Raw genomic sequence first — 10,852 nt, forward strand, 5'->3', positions numbered from 1 at the left:
AGAAGATATTTTGGTGGTTTCATCTCATCAGCCCTAGTAGCACGGTCACATTTTTATCATTTGTCACCATGCCTGTCACGTTCTAACAAGTCTGTAAGTGCGAAAGTGACGGGCATAGTGATAGTCGATAAAAATGGAACCGTGCTGAGCCCGCAGGACGAGTCATCAATCCAACTCTGCTAATCTCACTTTAAATTAAACACTCGGACATTTGGACCCGTTTTTCGCCATCAACGTTATCATGGTAGAAGAGCCGGCCGCATAATTTCTAACCGACTTGATACCACGATGAAATGCACAATGGTTTCACATAAAAGTGATGCTAAGTCCGAATTCGATAGTCTGCCACGGCGGGACTTGCCGAAAGTACGAAAAAGAACTTGAAAAAATTAAAAAAAAAGTCGGCCCGTTTGAAAAAAAAAAATGGCGGCTTCAAAAACTGCCAGGGTCCCTCTATGACATTTGGTCGAGCACCCCCCACCTAGGTCTTACCGTTTGGCCGGGCCGTCAAACATTTTTCTGACCGAGAGCGGTAGACCAAAAGTCGGAGTTTTCCTGGGGTCACCGAGCCGCCCTCTATACGACAGTACCATAGTCAAACACCCCCCCGAACCTCCTTCTGGGAGAACAATTATGTCAATCAATCTTCGGGTTGCGGCTTTATATAAAGTCCGTCAACCAAATCTTGTCAGTAGTAAAAGGTTCTGTGTTCAAATAATTCCAAAACGCGTGTCATCTGTGTTTTATCTGTGGAATGTGGATCGTGAATGACAGCCGTCACCTTATTTGTTTTCATTTGGTTTTCATTCTGAATCGTTTCTGTTTCAAGAGATATTTCTGCTGTCACCATTAAATACCAATACATTAAATAAGAATAAGCAAAGCTAAGGGGCCTGCCTACAATGTACAATCATGCTCGTTGATGGTAAACATTACTAAAAATTGAGGTTATGACAAGTATTGGAAGAACTCTTTCGAACTTTTAAGATTATGTTCAGTTTTTTTGTTTTAGGGTTAAAAGGCATAAATAAAATTAAAACGTATGCCTAAATCTATCCAACAAGACCATAAATTGTGACCTGGAAACCGTCCATAGGCCCACATGTCTAATATTTTCAGCAATCAGTTGTGACTATTTACAAAGGTACCTAAACCTTTTAAACAGTATTAAGAGCCTTGATTATATCGCCGTTCTTTCGCAATATCTACCTAATCCATACATGTTAGTTGCAGGATTAAATCTTGCCCAATATAAGGCGTTCGTAGTAGGTAGTATCTTTTCAGACAATACTTACCTATGGCGGTTTATGTACGTGTACAACGGAACCAAGTCGAAAAGTGACCCTTATCTTATTTACCTTTAAATTAAATAAACACCCAAATATCAGTTGTTTTATTTTTAATATGTATATTGTACAATATATACCAATCAAAAAAATTACACAGGTATGTCATATTCATCCAGAACAGTACACTAATTTACATTAACAAGTGGCATATTATATTGTAAATAACAAATATATGCACTATCTAATTATCTGCATTTTGATATGATTTTATTTTAGTAAACTTAGAAGACATAGGTAGGGAACAAAGAGAATATAAGCACTACGATAGGGAGTTGTTTTTGATATCTTCAAATTTGTTCATAATTTTGATTAACATTGTTTTAACATCGCTTTTAAATTGTCCGTCCATGTTTCAATTTTTTTCAATAAACCGCGAGTGACAATTTGAATTGACGTACGCAGGGCGCGCTCAGCGGAAAAAAAACTGTTGGTTCGATGTACATTGCTGCTTTTCTTAGCGCAATACTGCTCTTTGAGTGTTGCCCTACTTTAGTTTGCTTTACATTGCTACTGACAAGATTTGGTTGACGGACTATATATATCATACTAAAAACAGAATAAAATAAAGATTTAAGCGGGGCTCCCATACAACAAACGTCATTTTTGACCGAAGTTAAGCAACGTCGAGCGGGGTCAGTACTTGGATGGGTGACCGTTTTTTTGCTTGTTTTGCTCTATTTTTTGTTTATGGTGCGGAACCCTCCGTGCGCGAGTCCGACTCGCACTTGGCCGGTTTTTAGTTTTAACGCATTGTTAAGAGCGCGACACATGAATGAAAAAAATCGGACTGCTCTGTAAAAAGTTATGCGTGGTCATGCTTTACAATCGGTGAGTGAAAAATCAATCATCCCCTATTTTCCTAGGTACCCTTAAGGTTGGTTTTTTTTTCCAAATTTATATGGGACCAACTTCGGGGTATACCCAGGGCCGGATTAAGCATGTCGGGGCCCCTAGGCAGTGCAATGCTCGGGGCCCCCTTACAGTCAATTCTACATACATAATGTTCAGTTGTTCAGTACAAGGATGTAAGTTTGCGATTTTAATTTCAACCTTCAGGTGTCAGTTGAGCCGATCCGAACATGCCGAGTGATGTCTTTTTCGCTCTTATTGCGTGGACATAAAGCTTTTTTCTATCAGTTTTTGTCGATTCCTTTTTGCGTCAAGTGTGGGGAGAGCTCTTTTTTTCTCAATTGGTAGTTAAATATTTTGTCAGGCTGAACAGCGATTGTCCGACCATAAGACCATACGCCGAGCCACATGATTAAAATTAACCTAATAATATAGACTTTCCATGTTTAAATGACACTTCATTCACCAGTCAACCTAGCGTGAAGGTACAGAGTTAACCTGAAAAGCAGCAAAAAACGCGAGCGCAGCGAACGCGAAATTTTTTGGGAAATAATTGTAAAAGCGTGTTTAAAAAGGCCGGGCCAGGCCTAAAAATCCGAAGTTTCCCAGTGAGGCGTGCTTTCATGCGAGGTCAAAGCCGTGTTTTAGGATAAGCTCAGCTAGAGCACAGACGCCAACCAATGTCCATTGTATTAAAAAGCGAGGCCGCAGGCCGAGCTTGGCGCAGCGAGGCCAAAGGCTAAGCTGAAGAAGAGGAAATTTGGAAAACAAACCAAAAATTGAGGTAAAAAGTGAGGCTGAAGGTCGAGCTCAGCAATCTCCACATTACTGACTTTCCATTGATGAGGTTTTAGGCCCTCGAGAGCTTGAAATTCGAGCTCGACATTACAGACTTTAAAAGCTATAAAATAACATAATTTAGGTTCATAATAATCTAATGTTTCTGAATCTGAGAAACTGATATTGGACATTAGGTATGAGTAGGTACCATAATTTTTTTTTATGAATTTTGGCTATTTGGAACAAATATTTTTTTTATGAGCGCGGGGCCGCCGGGGCCCCCTAGCCGAGCCGGGGCCCATAGGCAGTTGCCTACTCTGCCTTAGGGTTAATCCGGCCCTGGGTATACCCTTTCCAATAAAAAAGTATTTATCGAAATCGAACTACTCTGTAAAAAGTTACTTGAGAACCTCCTTCGTTTTATTGTTTTTTATCCCATAAAAATCGCATGTCTTTATATAGTTCAATCATGTTTAGCAGCAGCATTTTGAACTGAAATGCAATAACTAAAACAATAAGACATCCATACATTCGAGTACGTCGGTGGCGTGCCGACAACTGACCTCGCACAGTAAGCGCTAAGCGCGCTAAACCATTTACACTATGTGTTCTAGTGCGCTAGGCAGCGCTAGTGCGGCAGAGCACATGCGATCGCACTAGATCGGGTCACTAACTGGCTAGCTGTCTTTACACTATACAAAATTAGTGCCCTAACTCAGCTAGCTTTTTGCAAATTGTATAATGTAATGCCCGCTTTAAGACTTCCTTGACTACAACTGTAAAGCGAACAGTGTAGGCTGTGTAGGGGCTAGGAAACACCCTTGTTTCACCCCACAGGTAATAAAAAATAGAGCTACATTAAATCAACCATTTTTAACTATATTATTAACCATTTTAAATTAAGTATTCATTCCTAAATTATTTTTATACAGCACGTAATGATATTGCTTGAATGATCTTCGCTTATTGTAATTCTATGGCTACAAAACCCTACACTACAATAATACAAATCTGATCAGCCCACTGAACCTACGGAACCCTCTAAATTAAGCCCCTACTCAAAGCCATGCACGCAATGCTCATAATACCACAAAAGCAAAGTCGCAATTCACGCGAAAATAGACCTTCGGCCTACTGCGTAAGAACTACCAACATGTTATACCACAGTGGTTTTCGCGTTGTACAGACAGAATAGACCACAACCCGCTCTGTGGAAGTCGATTCGCACTTGACCTCATCTAAGAGGCCTCGAGCTACATTTGAAATACAGACAGGACGCTTCAGTTAATCATTTTTACAGATTTAACATGGATTTAACATAGGTACTACAACCCTGGTGCTTATTAGGCCATGTAGGTATAGATGGTCAACCAAAACTTGTCAGTAAAAAAAGGCGCGAAATTCAAATTTTCTATGGGACCATATCCCTTCGCGCCTACATTTTTCAAATTTGCCGCCGTTTTCCACTGACAAGATTTGGTTGACCCAGTTATATATGTCTTATGGCTCCTCTACACGATGGGCCAGCGCCGGCCACTCCAAGGGACGCATTTATGCGTTAGAGGGAGCAAGTGATATTGCTATCTCATTCTACCGCATGGCTGCGTCCCTTGGAGTGGCCGGCGCTGGCCCATCGTGTAGAGGAGCCCTAAGAGGCCTCGAGCTACATTCGAAATACAGACTTCAAATGACTCTTCAGTTAATCATTTTTACAGATTTAACATGGATTTAACATAGGTACTACAACACTGGTGCTTATTAAAAGTATAGGCCATGTCTATATGTCTTATGGCTCCAATACACAATGGGCCAGCGCCGGCCACTCTAAGGGACGCATTTATGCGTTAGAGGGAGCAAGTGATATTGCTATCTCATTCTACCGCATGGCTGCGCCCCTTGGAGTGGCCGGCGCTGGCCCATCGTGTAGAGCTAGTACTAGCCTACTAGCACCCCAAAAAAACCGGTCAAGTGCGAGTTCGTTTAACTCGCGCACCGAGGGTTCCGTACAAACCATTCACCATTGATTGAACGTAGCTCAAAAAAAATGTGTACGTATATTAGCAAAAATACAACAAACAGACAGTTGCAAATCATATTTCACAAGCCTTAAAATCTTAACACTACCGTCCCTCTACATATTAGAAATATCCATTTTTGTCAGAAAAAATACCGAACTATTTGAATACTGTAAAAGCACACGCCGAAAAAATAAACTTATACCTCCGGAACCAATCTTAGAAATGTACAAAAAAGGCCCGTACTTCAGAGCAATACAGATTTACAATAAATTGCCCAACACAATAAGAAATATAGAGAAATTAAACCCCTTCATATCAAATCTAAAATCACTTCTTATAAGGAAAGCATACTATTCCATACGAGAATTTATGGAAGATAGCTCAACTTAATTTGATAAGTTAATTATAAGTAGGTATAAAATACATACTAACTTTGATCTCCCTCATAGGTTTAAGTATAATTTAGTAAAATGTAGTATGTATACCCAAGTCGCAATAGTCTAACTGTGGTTAAAAAAAATCTAAATATGTAATAAAAAAAAAATGTAATATTATACTACTATACAAAGTGGTCCTACCTAGTAATAAGAATACTTGCTATACCCTTTATAGGGTGCCATGTGATTCAATGTTTTTATTGTACCAACTAAAATGTACCATGGTTCGCAAATAAACGATTTCTAATTTCAAACTTTCAATTTTCCCATGTAACTTTATTCAGTAATCACGCAAAACTTTTGACGAAAAGTGTACAGCTCCATCTATCTGCAAATTGGCTAACTACTTTGCGCGACCTGTATGTATGTTGGTTTTTCAGGCATAATTCTTTATCATGTGATTATTTATTTACATACATACATAGGTATATAGCAAGTTAATAAAAAGCTTGTTTAGAATATAACTACTTTTGATTTTTGTACGAATGATACCGTCATAATTCATAAACAATTATTGTGAGGAACGAAACGTTATCGCAGTAGTGTTGTGCAACAAAAATCGAGCCGCTTGTCAAATCTTCGTCGATCGCACAGTCGATTCGGTTGAAAATATAAATGCTGTACCTATTATAGGTATTATTATAATAATGGTGAATGGTTACGGAACCCGTGGACCACGAGTAAGACTTGCATTTGATTGGTTTCTTGTTAAGTTCCTTAAAAATTGTATTTTATGTTTCAAAAGAAAGATACATTTTAATTAAAGCCGGCACAGTACAAGATCAGTAGTGAATCTTCTTAGAAATGTACAGCCGGCTTCCCACGGCCCGTGTTTATTACAGGCCAGGCCGGATCGCGTCACGCCTGTGGATGCCTGTGCGGTTGACTAAGCCGGCTTCCCACGGCCCGATTTTTCACAGATCTGACCGCGCCTCTACAGGCCGACAGATCGTGGGAACGGTCGCATCCGACGAGGCCTGTGTGCTGTCCCAGGTGAAATTAACCGACGCAGACGCGCCCCTACAGGCACCGTCGCGCCGCGCCGCGACGCGCCTTTGAAGTTACCGACTCCCGACGGATCGGACGGGTGACGACAGGCCTCGTCGGATGCGACCGTTCCCACGATCTTCGGCCTGTAGAGGCGCGGTCAGAACTGTGAAAAAACGGGCCGTGGGAAGCCGGCTTTCGTCGGTTCATTTCACCTGGGACAGCGCGTGCGGGTGGCGACAGGCCTCGTCGAATGCAACCGTTCCCACGATCTGCCGGCCTGTAAAGGCGCGGTCAGATCTGTGAAACAACGGGCCGTGGGAAGCCGATGTAATCAACCGCACAGGCACAGGGCCGGATTAACCCTAAGTCAGAGTAGGCAACTGCCTATGGGCCCCGCCTCGGCTAGGGGGCCCCGACGGCCCCGGCGGGGCCCGCGCGCGCCAAAAACAATATTTGTTTCAAATGGCCAAAATTCATAAATATTGTTTTTATTGTACCTAAATATTTATACCTACTAAATGTCCAATATCAGTTTCTCAGATACACAATCATTAGATGATTATGTAAATATTAACGATGCAAAAAGAATTTATTGCGAAGCGAAATGAAATTCATAACAAAGCAAATCATACAGAAAGCTCATCCACCTCAGGCTTCGTCAAATTAAAATGCATTTTGTCACATATGTCATCCGCAACACGCATCGTCAAATTATAAAGGAAATTGGTCATTACAAAATACATAATAATAAGCCATAAACCTATATCCTAATCCGGTAAGTACCCGGCACAAATGTCCCCAAAATACCAGCGGCGTTCCCGCGCTGAATAGCCAACGATATACGCTGGACCAGGTACGAACCAGACCTAGGATCGCAACCCCTATCCCGCAAGCGTTTTCCCAGGTCCCTCACAAAAACCTTCGCCTCGGAACACCAAGGACCAGCCGACTCAACAGCGAGAGGGACAAAATCGTAAACCGGCTTCAAGTTTGAGTACTTGGCATGTTTCTGTCTCGCGGCGTTCTCCGCAGCCCCCCCAGCCGCACGTATTGTCTGTGCAAGATGCGATGCGGCAAAGGTGCTCACACATGTAGCATCCCACAACAGACTCCGACCTTTAGCCCAAGGAACAAGAGTGAGACCGTCTGGCCTCTTCCCGTCCGTCCGACTAAGACCCTGGGGTTCCAACACGCACGGCAGGTTAGCCAACACCATCGCTCTGCGCACAATATCATTAATCGCATGATGTCGAGGAAACCTACCAGCACACCGCGCACAACTCAATCCATGGTGCCCGTTTGCCTCCACCATCACCCCACAGACGCACACATGAGGCTCGCACACAGTACACCCGAGCCTTAAAGCAGCACCAATCCTTAGGGAATCGTTATCTAACAACGTCCCCAAGTGCGAAGACGGCAAGGCGTGTAGCCAGGCCCCAGACTCAGGTGCAACCACCGCTTTTAACCGAGCCAGCTCTACCCCCGCCGCGCCTCTCAGCAACTGCTCGTACATCTGACGGCATAAAACGTCATCCCAAGACCTCTGAGCCCCAAGGTCGTCCGGACGCGCGTCGTCAGAACAGCGAACAGACCACTCATCCAATGCAGCACCCAGAAAAGGCATGTGAACATCACCCTCACTGATGGATAAAATGCGCGCCACCAGACCCCGCGACGCGTGCGAGGAAGCAAGAAATGCTACAAGCCCCACGTCCTGCATGCGACGTACTCCCAAACCGCCATGTCGAATGGGAAGAGCAGCCTGACACCACTGAGATTATGTTATTTTATAGATTTAAAGTCTGTAATATCCAGCTCGACTTTCAGGCTCCCGAGGGCCTAATGTCTCCGATTGGTTCGTGTCAGAGCGCTGCTTTCTTACAGTTCGACCTTCGGCGTCGCTTTTTAACAAATATAAACATTGATTTCAGAAGCTTGGCCTTTTGCCTCGCATGAAAGCTCACCTCGCCGGATATACGAGGGGTGTTCAAAATATTCTCGGTATGAGAATGAAAACAAACAAGTACGAAAAGTTTGATTTTTTTATTTTTCAATATACTCCCCCCCTATGTTCATACACTTAAAAGATCGATCAATTATTTTTTTTAATCCCTCGTAAAAATATTTTTTATCTTTCGTGTAAAAATGCTCCTCCACTGCCGCCTTCAATGCTTCATCGTCAGAAAATTTATTTCCACGCAGATCCTTTTTAAGATTGGGGAGCAAAAAGAAGTCGCTGAGGGCTAAGTCCGGACTATACGGTGGGTGAGTAACAGTTTTAAACCCACATTCAACAATAGCTGCCTTGGCAATATGAGCAGTATGGACGGGGGCGTTGTCATGCAGAAGCAGAATACCTTTGGTTAACTTTCCTCGCCTCTTTTCTTTAATTACATCCTTTAATTGACGTAGAATGTTAGCGTAGTACTGTCCTGTGATATTTACACCTTTTTCTTTATAATCGATTAGTAATACTCCTTCACAATCCCAAAATATCGTGGCCATGACCTTGCCAGCTGAAGGGATGACCTTGAACTTCTTGGGATGAGCTGAACCCTTAATGTGCCACTGCATGGACTCTTGTTTACTCTCTGGGTCATAATGATGAACCCAGGTTTCATCTCCAGTAACTATTCTTTGCAGCACCTCATCAGGATTTTCACCGCACAGGTCAATAAAATCGGAACAACAAGCTACACGCATGTCTTTTTGAAGCCGAGTCAGCATTCGCGGAACCCATCTTGCACTTACTTTTGACATATTAAGATGGTCATGTATAATATCATGTACGGTACCAATAGAGAGATTGGTTACTTGTGCTATAGATTTTACCTTCACTCGACCATCTTCCAATATAAGTTTTTCCACTTTATCAATATTTTCTTGTGAAGTAGCTACTACAGGCCGGCCAGGTCTAGGGTCATCTTCAATACTCTCCCTTCCGCGTTTAAACTCGCTTGACCACTTTTGAATGGTAGATAAAGAAGGAGCAGACTCACGGTAAACACAATCCATTTCCTCTTTTATGGTTTTTTGATTTTTACCCTGTTTTGTCAAGAATTTTATCACGCATCGATGTTCTAATTTAGTTAACATTGTCAATTCGCACATGATGTTCATGTTTGTTCAGCAATTGCAGAAAAACAAAAGACCATCTCGGTTCGAATTATACTTTTTTTTAATGTCAATGAATAAACCTTAGCGGCCAGTAACGAAAGAAATTTTAGAAGAGGTCGTAAGATATCAATACCGAGAATATTTTGAACGCCCCTCGTAAGTACGCTTCGGGCTTGTTAAGTAATATGGAGATTGCTGAGCTCGACCTTCAGCCTCACTTTTTACCTCCATGTTTGGTTTGTCTTCCAAATCTCCTCTTCTTCAGCTTAGCCTTTAGCCTCGCTGCGCCAAGATCGGCCTGCGGTCTCGCTTTTCAATACAATGGACATTGGTTGGAGTCTGTGCTCTAGCTGAGCTTATCCTGAAGCACGGCTTTGACCTCGCATGAAAGCTCGGCTTACTGGGGAACTTCGGATTTTTAGGCCCGGCCCGGTCTTTTTAACACGCTTTCACAATTTTTTTACAAAAAATTTCGCGCTCGCTGCGCTCGCGTTTTTTTGCTGCTTTTCTGGTTGACCCTGTACCTACATGCTAACTTGACCGGTGAATGAATTGTAATTTAAACCTATGGAATATCTTTATTATTACGTTAATTTTAATCATGTGGCTCGGCGTATGGTATTATGGTCGGACAATCGCTGTTCAGCCTCGCACAATATTTAACTACCTATGGAGAAAAAAAGGGCTCTCCCCACACTTGACGCAAAAAGGAATCGGCAAAAACTGATAAAAAAAAGCTTTATGTCCACGCAATAAGAGCGAAAAAGACATCGCTCGGCATGTTCGTATCGGCTCAACCGACACCTGAAGGTTGAAATTAAAACCACAAACTTACTTCCCTGAACTGAAATATGAACATTAAGTAAATGTATGCAGAATTGACTGCAAGGGCCTAAGGGGGCCCCGAGCATTGGACTGCCTAGGGGCCCCGACATGCTTAATCCGGCCCTGCACAGGCATCCACAGGCGTGGCGCGATCCGGCCTGGCCTGTAATAAACACGGGCCGTGGGAAGCCGGCTTTAGATTCACTACTGTTCTTAGTGTACTGTGAAGCCGGTCAAACAAGTTTGTCAATAGAAAAAGGCGCGAAATTCAATTTTTTTTATGGAACGCTTAACGCTTCGCGCCTGCATTTTTTAAATTTGCCGCTCTTTTCTACTGACGGAAATGGCTTATCATCCCATAGAAAATTTGCGCCTTTTTCTAGTTTTTGTACTGACAAACTTGTATGACCGGCTATGTATTAGAACCATTTTAAATTCATTATTTAACTATATCGATTTAATTATAATCGAGTTTTCACTGCTC

Source organism: Cydia amplana, chromosome 18 (genome assembly GCF_948474715.1).
Source record: "Cydia amplana chromosome 18, ilCydAmpl1.1, whole genome shotgun sequence".
Classification (NCBI taxonomy): Eukaryota; Metazoa; Arthropoda; class Insecta; order Lepidoptera; family Tortricidae; genus Cydia; species Cydia amplana.